The sequence below is a fragment of the Pseudopodoces humilis genome, chromosome 1 (genome assembly GCF_049639895.1).
Source record: "Pseudopodoces humilis isolate 2021_Gansu_Grassland_sample_001 chromosome 1, ASM4963989v1, whole genome shotgun sequence".
Lineage (NCBI taxonomy): Eukaryota > Metazoa > Chordata > Aves > Passeriformes > Paridae > Pseudopodoces > Pseudopodoces humilis.
Genome location: NC_142200.1, coordinates 41,833,282 through 41,854,361, shown reverse-complemented (window position 1 = coordinate 41,854,361; position 21,080 = coordinate 41,833,282). Strand labels below are relative to the sequence as shown.

The following is a 21,080-nucleotide window of genomic DNA, read 5'->3' as shown; positions in this document are numbered from 1 at the left end:
TGATCCATAGGTGAGGGATGTTTGCCCTGCAACAAAGTTTCCTTTATAGCTGCTTACACCTTCCCCTCTCTATTTTCACCATCATTTGCTTCCGCTGTGTCCCTTCTCTCCTTCTCTGATCCTGTCTTTCGTCATGTCTTTACTGTTACTCAGCCCACTTCTTCCCTTCTCTTCCCTGTGTCTTCTGGTGTCCCAGGCCACCCTCCTGCCCAGGAACTTCACTTTCTCCTGACTGTCTCTGTCTTGTCTGGCTTGCTTGCATTCCCTCTGCTGTAACAAACACTGATTTGGGGCTCAAAGGAAGAAGGTAGTCCTTGTATTCATATCTGACTGGTGCTGAGCCTGTTGGGTTATTGTCCAGACAGTGCTAGGAGGAATGGTCTCTCTTGGATATTTCTAAGCTTCTTGTCTATTTGATCTTATTATCACACCAGGTTCATAAATTTCCGTGTCCCCAGAAAAATGTTGTGAGATAAGATGTGCTATTAATCCTGTTTTATAGACAGGGGACTGGAATCAGAACAAACAGGGAATTAAGCCAGAATCCTCCTGAATGACAAATTAGGAGCACAATGCGATCTTTATGAATATGCTCTTTGTTTCAATTTGCCTGCATAGTTTTTTAAGTATGATGGCAAAAGAATGTGGTTATGTGGGACATGGAGAAGGCTGAGATACTCAGCTGCTTTTTTAGTTCAGTTTTTACCAGCAAGTGACCACCAAGTCACCACACCACCCAAGTCACAAAAGGTAAAAGCAGGGACTGGGAGAATGAAGAACCAGCCACTGTAGGAGAAAATCAGGTTTTAGACCATCAGTGAAACCTGAAGGTGAAGTCCATGTGACCTGATGAGGTGCATCTCTGAGTCCTGAGAGAACTGGTAAATGATGTGGCTAAGCCACTATCCATCATAGTTGAGAGGCTGTGACAGTCTGATGAAGTTCCCACTGACTGGAAAAGAGAAGGCATAACCCCCATTTCTGAAAAAGGAAAACAGTAGATTTTATATGGTGGATAAGGAATTGGCTGGATGGTCACACTCAAAGGGTTGTGGTCAGTGGCTTGATGTCCAAGTTGAGAGCAGGGACTTGGGTATGCAGGGGGTGGTAGTGGGACCCTCACTGCTGAACATCTTTGTTAGCAACATGGAGAGTGGGATCGAGTGCACCCTCACCAAGTTTGCAGGTGACAGACTTGTGTGGTATGGTCAAATTGCTGGAGGGACATGGACAGGCTTGAGAGTTGGGCCTGTGCAGACATACGTAGTTCAACAAAACCAATTGCAAAGTCCTGCACCTGGGTTGGGAGAATCCCAAGTACAAATATGGGCTGGGTGGAGAATGGCTTCAGAGCAGCCCAGAGGAGAAGGACTTGGGGGTGCTGGTGAGAGGCTGGACATGACCGAGCACTGTGCTCTTGCAGCCCAGGAAGCCAGTTGTGTCCTGTACAGCATCCAAAGCTGCATGACCAGCAAGGTGAGAGAGGGGATTCTGCCCCTGTGTCCAGCTCAGGGGTTGCCAACACAGGAACAACAGGGACCTGATGGAGCAAGTTCAGAGGAGGCCACAAAGATGATTAGAAAGCTGAAGCAGCTCTCCAGTGAACACAAACCAAGGGAGTTGAGACTGTTGAGCTTTGAGAAGGCTCCAGGCTCCTTATTGCAGCCTGTCCATACCTGAAGGCAGTCTACAAGGAAGCTGGAAAGAGACTTTTCAGAAGAGCTGAAAGGACAAGGGGCAATGGCTTTAAACTGGTTGGATGTAAGGAAGAATTTTTTTCGTTATAAGGGTGTAGGGGCACTGGAATAGGTTGCCCAGAGATTTGGATGCTCCATCCCTGGAAGTGTTCAATGCCAGCTTGAATGAGGTTTTAAGCATCCTGATCTAGTAGAAGGTGTCTCTGCCCATGGCAGGGGGTTGGAGTTACATGATCTTCAAAGTCCCTTCTGACCCATGAATCTGTATAGGGAAAAGTCCCAGCCGACTTGGCTTTTCACAGTACATTGTGAGAAAAGGTCTCAAATTTCAGGCGCAAGTTTTGAACTCTCTGAGCAATGCTTGCTGCAGTGTCTGAGCTGATAAGCTGATTTCAATTATCTTTCATTTGATTGCTTTCTATTTGTTCCCAGTACTGTCATTAAAAACAAAAAAAAAAAGAAACCCCAACATTTATTTAAAGGTACCAGTACTGGATTTAGCTGTAGCAAAAGTTAAGTGAAGTTAATCAGTGCTGGGGAGAATGGAGTTGTAAGCTGACCTCACAGGAGAATAAATCAGTTGCTGAACAAAGGTTTTGAGGTGCCCTCAAGGGAAGCAGAGGTTGCAGTACTGAGCTGCAAATAATGCCAGGTGTGGGCTGACTACATGAAGGAGAGAGTCCTGATTGCCCTTCTCTCACTTGGTTCATTCTCCTTCCTGCCAACTGTAATAAGCAAGAAAAATGGACCAAACAGGAAAACACCTAGGCAAGCCTCCCATTTGGAAAATCAGAGCTATGTGGGCTTTCTCATGCACTGCCTGAGAACCATTTGCTCTCTGCAGACAAGGTGACCAGGTGCCTCGCATATTCCTGAAAGGTGTTTGTAGTCAGGTGGGGGTCGGTCTCTTTCACCAGACAGCAACTGACAGAACAAGAGGACACAGCCTTAAGCTGTGCCAAGGGAAATTTAGGTTGGACATTAGGAAAAAGTTCTTCACGGAAAGAGTGTTAAAACACTGGAACAGTCTGCCTGGGGAGATGGTGGAGTCACCATCCCTGGATGTGTTTAAGAAAAGACTGAATATGGCGCTTGGTGCCATGGTTTAGTTGAGGTGTTAGGGCATCAGTTGGACTCGATGATCTTGAAGGTCTCTTCCAACCCAGTCATTCTGTGATTCTCAAAAACTGGTCCTTTGTGTGTGTGTGGTGAGGATCAGGATGCTGGAAATAGGTCCTAGGTACACGTCCCCACTCATTCCTCCAGGCTCAAGAGCATCTGAGCCCAGGATCCACTGTTAGGCCAGCTCAAATAAAGAATGGCAGCAGAACTGGAAAGTTCCCTCCACACTCAGCTACTAGTTTCAAGTATTTATTGCAAAAACTTGATACAAGTGATTTCTAACATGAGTGTCCTTCCGTAATTTTTTTTCTAAAACAAATTTCCTGTTGTAAACCAAAAATCATAGACCCAGTTATGAATTATGTTGCTTTTACTGTATTCCTAAAGACTTTACAACTATCCTCACATCCTTTGCTGGAACAATTCTTAAAATACAATGTTCTCAGTGATACTAAAATATAAATTACAATTTGCTATCATTTCAAAGCTACATTTAATTTTTAAGTATTTTTGCAAAGGTATGTTTGGAGGTGTGTTTTGCTGATGTGGAGAGCAACCTCATTGCTACTGAACTGGAGAGAAACAACTGGACTGGAGAGAAATGGAAGTTTTGGTGTCAGGGCAAGTTCAATAGAATTGAACTTACAGAGTAGAGTAGAATTTCAAAGGAAAAACAGAAATCCACAGTTTTCTCTGAACATCAGTAGCTTTGGTTTTTAAGTAATCGGTTGAATATGGTATTTTCAAGGTAAATGTAGACAAATCCTTTAAAAAACAATTTTTAATTACAGTTTTTCTGAGAAGTTTCTTATAGTTAGTCATATTAAGGCCCCATCGAAGGCAAAGCAAACAGGTCTGATGGACTAATGCTACCAGAGGACAATCAGAATGGATGTACAGTCACATTGCTCAAGCTGTGACGTGTATTTGTCCATTCTCCTACAGTATAAAGAGATAAGAACATTGCTCTGTGTGGTTTGCATTTTGGGCCTTGCTTCCCCCACCCCAGAATGTTTTCATTTTCCAGTGCAGGAGTCCATATCCATTTCATTATGGATTTATTTACTGCAGTTGAGTGACCTGTCATGCTCATGTTGGCTGTGGTTGCTCTATGATCTGCAGACATTTCAGCACTTTCTGTAGTGGCTGCTGCCCTGACTGCACAGGCCAGATGCCCAGGACACACAAATACTTTATTTGCGCTCTTGCTCCCAAGTGCTGACTGGCTTGCTACTAGTTAATTAAATCATCTGCAGCTGTATTCAACTGGACTTCCTCACATACAAATTCCTAGCTATCTTCCCCCAGCATTTATCTGTAGATATGTTAATAATATCTATAAAGATAGATAAAGGTAATGTAAAGGTTATCTATATTTATGCAAGTGCTTCATTTGGAGGTGCACAGTGCACCAGTCATTCCCATGTGCTTGAATTACAGGAGGGCAATCACCTCCGTTTCCTGGACCAGACTGCACTTAACTCTTCAGGTCATAGAGGGTTTTCTCATGCAGTGCTTGATGTGGAGAATCATCCCTGAGAATGGACACTTGTTAGTCACCTGACAAGCTCTGCTCGTCCTGCTTGCCGGTGAAAATATAACAGGATTCTTGTGTATCATGAACATTCTCTCCCCCTTATACAATCATCTAGTGACTCAGGTTTCCTTTTGTCCAAAATTGCTGAAGAGGTGCTTTAGAAAGAAGAGCAAGTTGCTTTGGGATGCAAACAGACATTGTTTTTAATATGTTCAAAGCTGGCTAAGGAGGAATGGATCCCACAAAACTCAGGATAAGTATAGGATTTAGAGGGTCTTTTAGGGGTACTTTACAGTTTCCATTGCAGGTGAATAGGAGCTGAGAGAAATCCTTCCTGTCATATAAATGTGTTTTGTTGATTTACATCTGGAATAAAGGCAAGATCAGGGGTTCTTGCATGAGCCTGGGAAGAAATGCCGCTGTACCTTGTAGATCCATGTACCAGGAAGAATGAGTAAAGTTGCAAGCATGGCACTAGCCTAGAGACTAGAAACTTCTGTCTTCAGAAAGGGGTGGATCTGGAAGGGAATAGGTCTGTGTGTCCTTCAGCTCCCATACACAGTCAAGGAGTTCCAGCATCTCTCAGGTGTGAGGAGTTGAGTACTGGAGTCCTAGGCTCTCTTCTCAATTGCCAGATACACATGAAATAAAAGATTTTATAGAGCAGAGGCAGAAGGGGAGAAGTTTAGTCAAGTTTGGTGGTGCATTCACACTGGCATGCATCTTTTTAGTAGGACTGGAGTGGGAAATTTGAGGCTGCAGGCAAAGCGAGACATGATAAGATACAGCTCACTGATCAGGCAACTGACAGTCAGTGAAAGAAGATAGTTGCACACAATGCTAAGTTTTAGGACAGCTATAGGTGAAATGTTTCATGGCACTGGGAGATCTGGCTTCCCAAATGTCTTTGCTGATTTTTTCATAGGCAATCAAATCAAAACCCTCCCTATTTTATAATTTTTGTTCTCTTTCATCTGTTGTGCTATGGATAGCAGTATATATTCTTTGCAGCAAAAAATTGAAAGACTTAGCTGTCATGCTTCCATTTAAATGCTGAGATTTAGTGTGGTCAGGGGACCAGGCAAAAAGGCAAGAGGGATTGGTCATTTATCTTTTGTACTTTATCCATAACTTTAGCCAGAAATTAATTTTAATTTTTTTTTGTTTTCAGGTAAAAGTATGGGCCTGAGTATTGCTGTAATATATGGCATTTTATAAATTGTCTAACATTGTTTCTAGACCTATTTTGATAACACTCAGTTCTGTTGGGTTCACAGTTACAGATACCTTCTTGCTATAGTGATTGTCTGATACAAATACCAAATGTTGCTATTAAAAGAAAAACAGCTGTAGTTAAATTTAGGTAAAAATGAAGGAAATAAAATGTTGCCAAAACAAAGATGATAAACTGAGAATACTTCACTTTTCAGCTAATATTAAAACTAGAGCTTAAATTAACAACAGTGTAATTGCTAAAATATATTTGACCATATTCTTCAAGTAAAATTAAGAAATTTCCTTATTCAGTGAAAATTGGTTTAAACTACTGTTTTACTTACTATGAATGCAGTTTGGGTTGTTGCTCTATTTTTAAATTATCAGGAACCCAATCTTAAGCATCACTTTTCCAGTGTGAACCTCCAGGCTGTTTTAGGGTGGTGTTTTAAGAATCGTGTAGGTCTTCTCAGGAAGGCAGGGACTGTTCTGCCTCTTTTTTAATCAACATCTTTCCTTTGCTTTCCCACATTGGCCTCTCTAGAGCAAAAGGCTGCTTATCTACTCAAATGGAATGGGAACTTCTCTTCTTTAGGAAAAGCGCAGGGAGAAGATTTTCATTTGAATGTAAGTAGGAAATGAATCCAGCCTGCCAGAGCTGGAAACCGAAAGTATTAACTCTTTATGGACTTTTTGCCAGAATGCTTTATGGCAAAACTCTGTATGGAATGTTTTCAAGGGAAATCAGTTGGATAAATGTCAGGAGAAGGCAAACGAGACAACTGGCTTCAGCAGTAGTCGTGCTACCCACAGCCTCTGTCCAACAATCCCAGATGGATTCCCCAGCAAGCCAGCTCAGGAGTGATGCCTGTCCTGGCTGCTTCAGTTCCTGTTCTCTCTCACCATCTTGTCTCCCTGTATTTTCAAGCTGCTGTTGGCTGTGGTTGAGTCTTTACACACACTGTTAAGGGGGTAGCTGCCCACAGCTTCTCCCAGTCTTTCTGCAGACCCTCTACCCTGCAGAGCCACGCACAGGGAAAAAGAGGGTGGACGCAGGAAAGGGTCTTACAGATGAGCTGACCAGATATGGGTGGAAACCACTTCCTCAGTTGAGATTTGGGAACAGGGTTGTTACAGTAATTGCGAAATTTGTTTCAGGCTTCATGGCTGGATTGCAGCTAACTGGTTGCAGTTGAAGCCGGAACCCTGTTCAACCACCTGAGTTGATGGCAGGCATCCAACCTGACTAATTTTAGCCAGAATGCTCTTTGGTTTCCTGCACATTTCACACTTAAATGAGTCAAAAGTGAAAGTCAGTGTGGATTCTGAGTGAGCTCCCAACTTGCACTTAGAGCTCTTTGGTCACTGGCATGTGTATTCTATGGCCAGATGAAAGTAGCAAGATGTCCCATTGCAGTGCCCTCAGCTGGACAATGGAGAGTATTTCATGTACTGCACAATGAGTTCACTGAAACATGATGGTCAAGTTTATTTAATTGTCTTCTTGCACCTTTCCTTTTGTTCTCCATAAACTGTACTTCACCATACTCCCAGCAGGAAAGTCAGGCTTGCCTTGGTAAAAGTCTTGCAAAAACCTGCACAGTGGTTTACCTGTTGTTTATAATCACATTTTCCTCGAAGATTTCTCTAGGAAGGCTTTTACATTCATCACAGTTCTGTTCCTTGCACTTCCCTTCCATGCTAATAGCAGACAGACACAGTTATACCTACACATTACTGTAATTGTTGATGGTGCCCTATTTAGTTCACACCATTTCTTTCTGTGTAGTAATAGATTTCCTGAATATGTCCATTTTTGCTTATGCTAAATTAAAAAGAAGACACATTAACATGCATTCAAAGAGAGTCAGGGAGAGGGAAACCACTACATCCCAGTACATGAATTAAAAAAAAATGCTAATAAACTCATGAATGAAAATCAAGAGTTGTTTTTATTTCAAACAGTTGCATCTCTCTCAGAGCAAGATTTATTGGTTTCCAGTCCTCCAAAGGCTTAGGAACATGCTTAGTTGGATTTGCTGAATTCAAGAGCAGAGTTTCTTCCACACAGCAGAGCAGGTGTGCAGGAGCCAGCTAAGTTTCAGCAGATCCTGTGAGCCTCACTTTTGCTTTGGCTGCATGGGAGCATAGTGACTTCCAGCAGTGAGTCTGTTCAGAAATACTGTCTCTGTTAGATAAAACACAGGGCCTTCAAAGAGACAGTTTACATCTGAATTGCCTGCTTGAAGTCAACCAGGTAATGGAGATGTGCTTTGCAAAATATGATGGATGAAACAGCAGAGGATTTAGGCTTAAATGCACAGCCTTACCTTGTGCTTGGTTTGTCCGTGATGTGGGTCGGGACTCCCTTGGGCCAGCACAAACAGCAAGGTGGTGGACCAGGTAAGGCAGCGTTGAATCTGTGTTTCTCTTAAAGTCAGTGCATGAATGTGGTTTTGGATCCTTTCCAGAATTCTGGAGCTCCTCTCACTTACAGGGAAATGCAGTTAAGAGCAGTGAGGAAGTAATAGTATCTCAAGCACATTGCTGCTTCCTGCTGATCTCCCAGACTTATTTAGGCAAGTAGCTAAAAAGAACAAAAGATGGCTATTGGCAAAGTACTAGAAGTAAAAACATGGGGGTAAGATAATAAAGCAATATGTAAAATTGCAGCAAAATCCTACTTTTTGCCTTCCTCCAAATTGCAAATGAGTGCCATGAAGTATAATCAAATACTAAAGTAAGAGTTGAAAATAGTTCTAGCTCAATGCATTTCCCTTAATCTCTTGTCTGTTACTTTTATTCTGTTACTACTTTCCTCTGCTTTTATATTAAAAACCTGGACAAATAGAAATACAAAATGCTGTTCAAACTATAAAGCAAACAAAAGGAAACAAAAATATACTTACAGATTTTTTTATTTTAAGTCATTTTACATACTGTGTAATAATAGCATATTTGAAAGTTGAAGATGTGATTATTTTTAAAAAGTTGACTGTATCTTTTAAGGGCTGTTCATTTTAAATACTATGGTTCTTTTTTTAGTGAGAAGCCTTTTCAAACAAAATTGTGTTCGGTATTCTGTTGCTTGAGGGCAAAATAACTTTCATAGCATTGAGGGAGGCATGCTGTTGCAGCCCCACAGCAAGAATGCTCCTGCTGCCTAGCAGCACAGGAACACAGCAGCAAGCTTGAGAAGACATGTATGAAAGCAGATAGATAGGAATGTGTTCTCATTGCCATGGTGTTGGACACCGTTTACTTCACCTATCAGCTGAGTCTGGTTCTTCCCCTGTCTTCTGGAAACCTGCAGACCTGACCTGTAGCCAGGTTCAGCTTCAGAGAGGCAGTCAGCTCCCAGTAGCATATGGATGAGAATGTATGGATTTTTTTATTTTCTTTGAAATAAGGTTTCTGGCATTTGTGGCTGAGGAGGAAAGCTTCACATGGTGAAGTGTGCATTATCTGTTCACTGGTGTTTCAGGTGGCCTAAACCCCTCCTAAGCACACAGTCAACTGGCCCTGAGTTAGCAGCGGGAGGCCCACAGAGATGGGTGCTGTTGCTTCTGTCCCTGGGGCCTGGGACTGGCAGGCAAGATCAGGGGTGGTCCTGAGGTCTCATTTAGCTGGTGGCCTCTTTGCTTCAGTCCCACTCTACCTGCCAGAGCACAGGATTACTCTCAAATAGAGATGAAAAACTTCTGAAATTTGTGGCAGCCTAATGTTTATCACAGAGGAGGAACCAGATGAGTGCTGCACATCAGTTTCCCTCATAGTATGTGCCAAGTTGTAAACATAAAATGCCAGGTTTTGGTTCTAAACGCAGTCTGTCAGATATATATGGCACAGTTCCCTTGATACCCTTAAACTAGGTAAAACAAAAGAGGCTAGACATGGATATCCATTTTAGCTTTTCAACTGCTAATGTCATGGTGCTATCTTCAGTGACTTTGGTTTTATCATGGTGCTATAACTGCCAGTGAACAACTGTACTTAAAAGGTTGTTGGCGTATCCTTTGTAATTTTGAAAATAAAATATCCTTGTCTCCCTCTGGCTGAGTGGTTGAATCACACAACAGTGGCCCTACGTGATAATTTCCTCATGAAAGACTCAAATCCTAGGGTTAATTAAAGCATGGAATAAGTGTCTAGCGAGGCATACGTAAATTCTAACAGGATTCCTACCACATATCTAGAGAGGCAAACATCACCATGTATAGTTTATGCTAAGCTGAAAAAAGGAAATCCTTAGATCTCTTACAAGGCAGAATTTTTATATTTTGTGACAGATGTGGGAAAAAAAATAAACCTCAAACTTAACAAAATCACAGAAAATTTGATAATGACAGTATGTAAATATATCTCTAATAATCATAGGGATTAAATGTTCTGGGAGACTGTATAAAGCTTTGTATTTACAGGAATCTTAATACCCATTCCTATCAGAGGAACCTGGATCTAGGATCAGAAGGAAGACTGCTGTGTCTGACTGAAACTGCTGAGGAAACTTTGGCAATCAAAATTATCTACTGATAACATAATCTGGCCAGTACTGCAGGGCAGAGTATTATGGAGAAGAACTGTATGACTCATAATGGTAGGTGATCAGAAATATTGCTCAGCTCCTTGTCTAAAAGCCCTGGTTCTGAGAACATCCACTGTTACTCACCATCCACCCCTGGCACCAGCACCGACTCAGAGGGAAGGGTGGCACTTCCTGACTTCCACCCACCTCCTTGGCTGATCTCCATTTTGCCCACAAGGTTTGTTTTTATGTACTGGGTTGACTATCTTCAGTTTGGGCTGTTTAGGTGAGGTAAAGGCAATTAAATGTGTGAAGTGACTTAGAGCCTCAGGCAGAAGCCCTCTTCGCTATTCTCTCAGCAGCTCTAGCCACTCTGGCATAAGGAGATTTTCCAAAAGGTCCCTACTGCCCCTGGATTGCCTGGATTTTAGTCTGCACTCCTGTAATTTATTTTGCTTATTTTAAAAGAGGTTAGGCTTTGTCTACTTAGAGCAGTACCTTAGGAGATGTACTGATACCATCTGCTTTAAGCATCCAACTTGGATGTATTTCAGACGACAGCGTTAGGAGCAGCACTTCCCAGTAACTTCATTGTAGAGAGGCAGGCGTCTCTGCATGAGCAATTCAGGTCATTCATGTTAGATGCTTAAAATAGAATATATGCAAATTCAGACTGTCTGCTGCCTTCACCTCGTCCATTGCTTACGTCTGTTTATGTCTTAAAGGTGATTTATCATCAAACTGCTGAAAGAGACCTTGCACTCTTTTAAAAGTGTCTGTCCAGTGCAAAAAAAAGGGCATCTGTGTTGGGCCATGACTGCATGCCAATTGCAGCATGTGTGCCTCCAGCACACACTTCGCACCTAAGCTGCTTGGGCGCTGGCCTGAGGTGCTGATGGGTGGTCAGTGGTGGGGGATGAGAGAGCAGGAGGTCTGGGCAGGACCAGCAGCAGCCCCATTGCTTTTGGGTGAGTGGGCAGAGGCCAGTGGCTGGGCTGATTTAGTCCCGATGGTTTTTGAGGCAGTTTGAGCTCTTGACCTTGCAGAAATATTTTAAAATATAAATGAAGAAATGTGTTTCATATCAAACCATCTCTGCAGGAGTGTGGAAGCAACCGTGGTGGTAGGGAACCTAATTGCCAGTTTCTTTGTGGACACTTTTTTTAAACGTATCCTTTTGAGAACCATTAGAAAAAAGCTGTTTTATCAAACTGTTCCCTGGCCCCTTGTGTTTGCATGTTTGCTCTGTTGCTTTGGAAGTGCTTGAGCTGTTGCTCTGCTGTAGAGTTGTAGTCCAGTCTTCAAACATTTGTTCTCCCCAGTGTTACAGTGCTGCTTCATACGGCATCACTGGCCTTGTATTCAGTGCCATAGTAACCATTCACTGGAAGGACAGCTGGACAAGACAAGGAGCATGTCAAGCACCTGAAAGAGAGAGAAAAAATGCAAAGCCTGAGTGACAAAGTCTTGACACGGATGGCAAATATTTGACAATGTTTTGTGGTGAGTTCTCCCCATGAAGGAGAATTACAGAAATAATTCAGAATAGTGAGCAAAAATTCCGAGTGGCCCACCAGCAGTTAACAAGGGGATTGCACAGACCAGTCCTGTGTTGGAACTAATATGCTGTTTGTAGCAGCATGGGGAGCAGAGGTCAAACCTTCCAGTTCCTAGGCTGCTCACAGGCACTCTTGGTAGGAATGATGAAAAATAGGCTGGAAATTATGTATATGCTCCTTGCTTGCTTGCTTACTTCCTCTCATTTACTTTTCCCTTGCCCATGTATCTGGATTTTCCCAGTTGTTCAGCAGTCCTGTAGGAGCCAGCTGAGAAGCTGGCAGGTTTCTTGCAGGCATCCATGGAGGTGTGTGCAGGCAAGGTTGCTGCGCTTGCCCTCTGCCAAGGTAGGGTTCCTCGTTTGGCTTGGTGTGGCAGCGTACCTGGGTGGCACACCTGTCTTCCCAGCCACCCCAGGGATCCATTGCTGGTAGGCAAAAAAAAAGTGACGCTGAGCCCAGGCTTCAAAGAGTTTTTGTTCATTCTGACCTATTTTGCTTAAAGTGCTTTATTTTGCATTCTGAGTTTAATCTCAACCAGAGGCACACACTGTGCAAGAAATCCCACTCATCAAATAATCGAAATAGTTTTTTGGGACACTGTGGGTTCTTGCACCATAAGGCTTGAGTGTTTGTTTGGCTGCCAGTGGCATGCACTGCCAGTTACCAGAGAGTTGGATCCTCAGGGAGAAGGGAATAGGGGGAAGGAGGAGCTGTAAAGACTTCAGTTGTCACAACTTTTTTCAGCTATTGCGAGATAAGGGCCCAGGTTCATAACACAAACTCTGCCTGCCTTCAGTGCAAGGTCTCTCCCGTGCCAATCCAAGGCTGCTCTCTCATGTCTCCTCTCTCCACCTTCCCAGCAGTGCTGGAACAAAATAGTTGCAGTGTTGTGAAGCGGTTCAGCCACAGAGAGGATTCTGTGCTGTATTTCCACCACTCTGGCCTGAGGCATTTTAATATGAGAAGGGCATCCAGGTCAGCTTGAGCCCAGATGGGTTTGTTAGCACTGGTGCAGCCACAGCCGTGCCCTCTGGCTGCCCCTGCCCTCCCATGCAGTCCCTTGCTTGAGGCTTGGAGGCTCTGCAAAGCCATGCTGGATCCATGCTGTTGGGGCTTTCAGGACCCAGATCCCCGAGGAGCACCTGGTGGTGATGTCCAGCTGAATGTGAGATTTGCCTGCATCCAGCATGGCAGGCTGTGAGCCAGAGCTGGCACAGCATCTTGTTCACGACTCTCAGGAGCCAACTGGGTGCCCTTGTGCTGTGCCCAGCAGTTCTGCTGAGACACAGAGGCTGGCTCAGCCAGGATGCATCTTGGATCGATGGGACTTAATGGTCCTGCCTCCTTGTGAAGGCAATGAAATGAGGAAAGAAATGGGCATTGGTCTCTGTATAAAGGAAGCCTAAAACTCTAATCATGTCTGGCTCAGAATCTGGCAGCAAACAGACCCAACCACAGGTTGTTTTTCAGTATCTCGCCATCTCCTGGGTTTGCAGCCCAACTTTCAGCCCTTTGGGCAGCACTAGGGCAGCCTTTTCTGCCTGTGGACCCAAGCAGCTTGTCTGGTGCCTGGGCAGGGGTGCTGTGAAGGAAGTCATGCTGTCTGTCAGGCAAGTGGGGCAGCAAGATATGATTCCCTGTGCCATTTCCTGCTTGGCTTTGGAAGTGCTGGAGCAGTGCCATTACTCCATCCCTTGTGCTCACACTGCCTTTTAAAGGTAAAGTTAAGTCTGGGCAGCTGCTGCAGGCTGAGTTCATCCAGAGGGAGTCAGCACTTGCAGGAGCCAGGCTTTACCTTTATTTTGTATGGCTCAAGTATTGTGGGAAAGGATCAGTTATGCTAAGGTAATATGAACAGAGCCCTCTAGAAGGTTCAGTAAAATTGCTTATGAGAAAATATTTTGATGGGAAAATAGCCATTAATCTTAGAAGTGCACATGTGCTTGATTGTCATGTCAGGTAGCCCCTGACCAACAGGCATTTAAAGAAAGGCAGAGTAACCTTCCTCTGAGTACATTTGACATTGGCCCCTTCTCCTGTTGCATTTCCCAGGTAGTTATTAACTGACTGTTCCAGAACAATAAGCACGCAATGATGCTTCAAGCCCTGCCCAGCCCTTTCCGTACAAAAGTAACTGCCATCTGGAAGCTGGTTTCCACCTTTCTTAGCACATTCCAAGTGCCTACCTGTGTTAAAAAAAAACAAAAACAAAACCTGAAGAGTTCAGGGCTGTCTTCCATTACTGACAGGCACAATTTCTAAAACTGTCTGGATTTTGCTGCAGGTCCCCTGAAGTTTTTTTACAAATCCATGGGATGAAGGAGAGCTGGGTTTGGGGAGAACACAGCAGGAAAGATAAAGACTGTGAAAGCGTGAAATCATGAGTGACACGGGAAGCTGCTTTTGGCCTTGGGACATCCGAGCAGACATGAATTATTGAAATTATGGCTCTGCTAATCTATCTGTTGTCAGCCCTGCTATAAATAGTGAGCAGGTGCTGTACGACTGCAAGTCCTGTTGAGCGGGAAAGCCCTCTGGGGGGGGACTTCTGCTGGGGCTCTAGCCTGCAGCTACCTGACCTGGATCATTTGTTGGTTCAAAGTCAGGGATATTGCTCTTCAGAAGCCTGTGTTCATTTCTTTTCTAACAGGTGATGTTGTTAAATAGTCCATTAGATTCCCTCAGTAGGTTTTCTTTTTCACTTTTTTGCATCTATGCAGAATCTGAGCCCCTAACAGTACTCAAGACAGACTGTAATATTTACAGATATGCATGGAACGTTTGCTTGCCTTTCAGCATTTGGGGCTTTTTCGCAATTGTTTGTGGGTAAAGTACTTAACACAGAGTTGCAAACAACTATGTAGCATTTGAAACTCAAACACATTGTACAACTTCAGGATGTGCTTTATGGCCTATCTGTTCTGATCATCAACATCAGAGGAAGAAAATTCATTGTGTATTAAAAAGATGTTGGCATTAAGTAACTGTAGAAATTACTGTGAGGAGAATCCTCTTGCACCATATGTTTTGACCCTGTATCCAGAGTGCCAGACAGAATTTTAAATGTGAATCAATAGGTAAATACCTATTTCAAGGCAAAGTAAGGTGACTGTTCCAGGAGCCTGCATTGCTGTTTTCCATCTTCAGAGGTCTCTTAGAACAGCTGCTACTTTGAGCATCTTCAAAACTGGAGATCTGTGAACTCCAAAGCCAGCTTTTGCTGACAGATGCAACAAGATGCAGATTCCACAAACAGCTTTGGCAAGTCTTGTATGAAAACAGGGTAAAAATACTATGAATTAACTTGGATAGAGTTTGACTGTACTTATAAAGCAGTAAAATAGAATGAATTAGTAATTAAGATTTTATTTTTATTTTGGACTCTCTAACAGAGTGGGTTGAGGTCCATGATAAATATCTGTAGCTGTTTTTTTAGATCTTCCATTACATTCAGATGAATAGAAAACTAAACAGAGAAGTTAGCTTTTTGATCATGTAGTTGCTGGACTACATTCTGGCTCAATAGTATCTTTCACACCTTGAACAGGCTTTTAATCCTGAAAATGAGAAGCAGTTAGTCCTAGTCAAAATGCCTAGCATGTTTTGGGGAAGGCAGGTTCCTGGGAAAACCTCATTAGGACCACTTCAGAAAAACAAGACCCAGTTCATATGGCAGGTATCAGCTTGCTGCCACTTCAGTCCATGCTCTTCCAGAAGCTTTCTGCAGATGAAAGGCTTGGCTACATTACATCTTCTATCCTTTGCTGAAACTGCTGGAGGAAGAATATGGCCCTGCTTTCCAGGAAGAATTTGTCCTCCAAGACTCAGTTACAAGACTGGGACCTCAGTGTGGTAATTCATGTATTCTAGTACACTTCCCAAGGCAAACTTTAAATGGTATTACTAAGGTGTCTCAGTAGTGCAAGAAAACATTTGAAGCTGTAAAGCATCAATGTTTAACTCAAAAGGTTCTGCCATGGTTAGTCCTCATCTTAATCTAATGAGGCAGTATTAATAATGATTATTTAGCATTTTCCAGATAAATTAATTTCTGTTTCCACAGGCAAAAAATTTTGTTAAAGTTGTTTTCCAGACCACAATAGTGGAAGTGCATGGTTGTTTTGTTTCTGAAGGTGTAAATCTGGTGTTCGTCACCTGTACTGGCTCTGTATTTGTATTACCTGTATTACCAGTGAATTTCTGACTGCTGAGCATGATTTTGTGATTTCAGTTCCTGTGGAGATAAGGACCTAAATTTTTAAACCAGTGAATGGCAGGAGCAGAAAAAATAATGATTATCTGCTTAAGGGGTGTTGATTTCGTACTACTGACTCATTTGTTTTCTTAAAAATAAACCCCAAGTTGTCCCCCAAAGCAAAACCTATAGTTTAATTGTGTCTCTCTTTTTAGACTTTGCCATTACTTAGCTCTCATAGGTGACATGAGCCTATCTGGGTTAGATTTGCTGCACAAGAAAACAACCCTGACTTTTATCGGGTGGGTGGACAGGAAAAAAACCCAACTTTTTGTCAGTCTTTTGTGTTGCGGCAGCTGGATTCATTGCTGCTATAGCAACACACCACATGATGAGGTGTATTAGATTGCTCTGCGCAGAACACGAGGGGGAAAAGGAACACAGCTCCTTGCTGAAGGTAAAGGTTGCACTGGAGTTTCTGCTGGAGAGCTGGGGAAGGTCAAATGCTCCAGATCCCAGCACATGTGCACAGAGGAAGGTAGAGGCATGTGGAGGTGTTAAACTGCAGAACCAGGTAAGGTACAGCTGCATTGATTAACCTGAGATGTTAACCCTCCTCGTGTGGCAGCTCAACTTCCCAGAGACTTTTCTCTTAGCTTTTCCAAGTGTTGTTTTTTTTCTTTTTTTAAAGCTGCTTTGCTAATTCTGACAATGTGAAAACATTGACAAGGGTTGGAACTGTTAAAGAGACACTTCTAGTGCAGAGAGACCAGTCCTACAGATTAGGAGGTGATTGTCCTAAAATCAATGCAAAAAGTATATGTAGGGTTTTGTGTTTTTTTCGGTTTCACTTGAAGATATTGAACAAGTTTTGGTTTTGTTACTGTCTGCACAGCGGTTCAGAACATTTCTGTTGTCAGTCAGAATTCAGGGCATTATCTACTTAGTGATTTTTATTATCAGTTCTTTTTAATGATCTGCTCTCTTTAGTATTTCTTAACATTTCTTCCTCTCTCCCTCCCAGTCTGCTTCATCAGGTTGCCTGACTCTTCTTGGAAATGAATTTTCATGTCATTTACTCCTTCAAGTTTTATGCTGCCTCCTTAAGTCTTGCAGTGTTGTTAATGCAGTTAAACAAACTTCAGTGCACCTGTAAGGGGACATGAAAGTAAAAACAGTGCCACAGGTTATTGTGGTTTTTACCCTGTTAACCATTCATACAGAGAGGTAAAGAGAAATAATTAATGTCAGCCTTGAACTTAAATGTTTATTCAATCCCATGTCAAACTCAAAAAGCTACTTACTCCCCCATGTTCCTTACGCACCTTTTTTTTTTTTTTTTTTTTTTCTTTTACCCATCACTAGGTTAAATGTGACAGGCTTTCAAGTGGCATCCATTAGGTGGAGGAAGACAATAATACTTTAGAGGGGGGAAAAACTGAGGGACCAAAACGGTAGTGGAGAAGATGGAGATGCTTCCTGAAAATCAAGTTAGATGATTTAGTACTTTTCCTGCTTCCCATGAAGGGTTTCCAACATTTTGAATGTTTCCTGTTATCTACAACTTAGAACATATTTCTTTCTTAGGACCTACCACCTCTTGAACATTGTACAACATATCAAGGGTGCTGAAATGTGCCGTCTTCCTCCACTGCCCTAAGTAAAAGATTCCAAGCAACCTCTTCAGTTGTTCAGAGGACTCATTGCTGCTGTTGGCAGACTGTGGAAACTGAGGGATGGTGTGAAGGCCAAGTCTTCCCCTCACTCACCCCTTCTAGTGGCAAGAGGGGACAGTCTGAGTTAGGGTATAACTGAGCCAAGTCTGAGTGGTGGACAGCTTTTCCACAGCACTGAGCAAGTGTGCTTTGTGCAGCACTGTGGGGACTGCACGGTCACGGCTCAGGTTTGAGCGAGGCTCCTCTGGCTGTAATGAAGTGACACTGTTGAAGAAAGAAGCAGCCACTCTGTCTCTCAGCTCACAGGATAGAATTTGTGAAATAAAAGACTATATAAATGTGCAGTCCAGTAATGATCCCTGATCCCTGAATGAGACAGGTGTGCAAGAAGTTGAGGGGGGATTCTTGAAAATGAGGATTCAGAAAGAGTAGAAGTCTTTGAAGGGGAAGATTAGCTGTACAAGGGAAAACTCAAATGAAGTAGGACAGTCAGAAGCTCTGATTCCACCACTTTGAGCACAGCAAGGGAGTCCAAATCAAATTATTTAAGCAATCAAAGGAGCTTAGTCTGTCTAGATTTAAGGACCTTGTTTGATTGGGTGAATGAGGAATCTGATTCAAACACCCAAGAGCTCTTTCTCTAATACAGCCCATCCCAAGTGGCCCAAAGTATAAGGCAGCAGGGATGCAAGTGATTCATAGCATAGTACCACTTACACATGATCTAACTGACTGTCACAGAGATGCACTAGGAGTGAGTTTGTTCAGGAAATTAAAAAATTAAGAAATCTAGATAAAAGGAAACTGAGCACCTTCTTACTGGGTACTACCCCTCTCATTTTGTATTTGGAATCACAGATGTGATAGTTTATCATAAGGAAGGGAGAAAAGGAAGTGAGAGTCTTAGTTAAAGTCTTCATTATTACACCAAACCAGCAAAACAACATTGAAAAGTGTCCAGCTAATCATCTTTGCTAGACTAGAAAAAGGTAAGAGATTATGGAAATATGGGTATGGAAAATTACATTCTCAGTGAAGCCTTGTGAACAGAAGGAATATGAGAACTGTCAGTAAAAGGTAGTTTTCTTCTCCAAATAGTATTCCATTGTATGTTTGTTTGTTTTCTAGGACCATATTAGACTATACAAATGTTCTCAAAGATTATGAACCTGGTCATAATTTGGTGAACAGTGTGTTTTCAAATACCACATTTTATTCTTTGTAAGATCTGTGACTACATATGAACCTTACCCCTTGGACTTTTGTTCCTATTACTTTCTACTGTCTCATTAACCCCACTGAATCTTTTCTAAAACCTTCAAAATAAATAATCTCATTGCTAGGTGAAACCTCTGAAAGGTGCAATAAAATAAACAATAATTCTTTAGTTTATGGGTGCCTCTTGTACGTGAAACAGCTAAGAAAGTCATGGAAGACTGCTAAAATGCACTACTGTGCCATGAGGATAAATTTACTGCACAGTTTTGCAATTCAGATTTTATTCAGCATTAAAACAGTAACTCATTAATAATGTCAACAGATTTGCAAGGGAGATCTCATCTGCCCACTCCTACAGATTAAATCACACAATTTATTGATATGATAATCTTTTTACTAGATTTAGATTTGTGAAAAACAGCAAAAATACCGAACTGACTTGACTGCTAAGAAAAAAATTAATCCATTGAACTGACATGACTGTGTCCACCTCTGAGAAGAAAGAAATCTGGACTCTTGATCAGTAGGAATCAAAACAGACACAAAATCCTAAGGCTATGTGATATGATGTGTATATGCCTTGTATGCAAATAGTAACGTAGGCAAAATTCCAATATGGAACAACTTGCAGCGACTAATTGATATAGGAATATGTGCACCAGTAGGAGCAGGCCAGTTCCTCACTCAGCCATCAGATGGCTGAGATATTTTTCTAGGGATAAATACATACATGGATGATTACAGTAGCAGATGCTAACTCTAGGAGCTTGGGCTCCATATCCAAATGTTCATCTGGCTCAATCAAAATGAACAAAAGCATTTCCAAAGGGAGGGCTAGCATCTCCAGGGCCAAGTGAGCATTGGCAGCACCAGAGTGTCTTCTTCACGTGCAGGAACTGCTCTCAAGAACAGTTATTTCCAAAAGGTCCACCCACTTAAAATATTCCACGTGGTAAAGAAAATGTTCTCTTTGGATGAAGGCTTGCTGTGAAATCATCCTGGGAGAACTTGATTCAGTTCTTCATAGAGCACAAGAGCTTGTGGCATCAGGATGTTCATCTCAGATGTCTGTAGGGCTGGTTTCAACTTTATTCAGCTTTAAGTGTGTGCTGAAACAAGTCAAACACATTCAAAACAGGACTGCTGTAGCCACTGAGCAAGGAAAGGAGGCTTGTCTGTTAATGCCTCAAGGACAGATGTAAAGCTGCCATTTAGCCACATTTGTCTGTGGTCAGACTTCCTGTAATTTTTCCTTTGAGGAGCTTGCTTTCAATATTGCCAAGTCCCAAGTGCTCACAGATCACGAGTCTGTGCTACAGAACAGTCATGAGATGCTAGAGCTCCCCTGCTTTCAGCCTTGCTTCATGTTGTTTTCTGCAGCTGTGAACCATGGACAACTTCTTCATTCTTTTGCAGAGCAAAAGAGTCTGTTCAGCCCCCTGCTTCCAGTAGTAGGATCTCCTAAGGAAAAAATGCCAAATGCTGTGACACCCTGAAAAGAAAATTCTTTTATCCTGATGGAGTGGTAGAGGTACAGCTGAAAGAAAAGCTTTTTAAGATGGGCATATAGCACAAAGACCCTAAAACTTAGAGATGCATTTGGGAATATGTGCAAATGACCAAATGATTATTTTCAGTAGTGAATTAACTTCCTATGAAAGAAGAAAATCAGCTCTTTAAACAGAAGCTCAGGGCCTCTGGTGGCTCTTAAAGATGTTAGGTCTTTGAGCTGAAAGGGAGTGTAGCTTCTTCCAGCAGATTTTTCACCTGATAAACCTGTGCTGGGATAGTCTGAACATCAAAGACTAAGGCTCCTATCCAGATGCTGAGCTAAGGAAAAGCTCTTCTCTGTAATTCTACCACCTCCTCCATCAACTTTAGGCTATACTAATTCATCTATGACAAGACACCTCTCTCCCTGCCTGTCTCAAGTAGCCCATGTGTCATATACCTGCTTTTTATAATATATATTTATTATAACATTTTGTGTGTGAATATGCACAAATGCACACACAGACACACCTAATGTAATTAATGTATTTTGTTAGACACAAATTACTGGTTTAATTACTTTGTTTTTCATGATTTCCAGAAAAGAAAAATGACTAATGGAAAGATGAAATGTCATGAGCTTGTTTATTAAAGATAAGTGACCTAAGAAGTGCTGTCAGAGTGGGTGAGGGAGAGTAAAACCAGTGCTAACTGCAAGTCTCCCCTTCTTTTTGCTAGGCAGGTAGTCTGTTAATGGTGTCAAATTGTTCTTAGGAGATGCTGAAGCAGCTCTGGTTTCTTCTGGGGCCATCCACCCCAGCCTCACTGAGAGCTGCAGCTGAGCA

General features: G+C 42.4%; 1 protein-coding gene across 25 annotated transcripts in view; it reads left to right on the top strand.

The window, feature by feature from the left end:
• The window catches only part of DTNA (dystrobrevin alpha), a 221,036-nt gene that overhangs the window by 82,685 nt on the left and 117,271 nt on the right, over positions 1–21,080 (top strand). The window contains exon 1 of one of the 25 annotated variants that reach the window (XM_088058817.1): positions 16,402–16,424. The exons of the other annotated variants lie outside the window; for them this stretch is intronic. The gene's annotated coding sequence lies outside the window, so the exon portion shown is untranslated. Of the gene's footprint in view, positions 1–16,401; positions 16,425–21,080 lie in introns of those variants that run through there. 25 annotated transcript variants of the gene reach the window in all.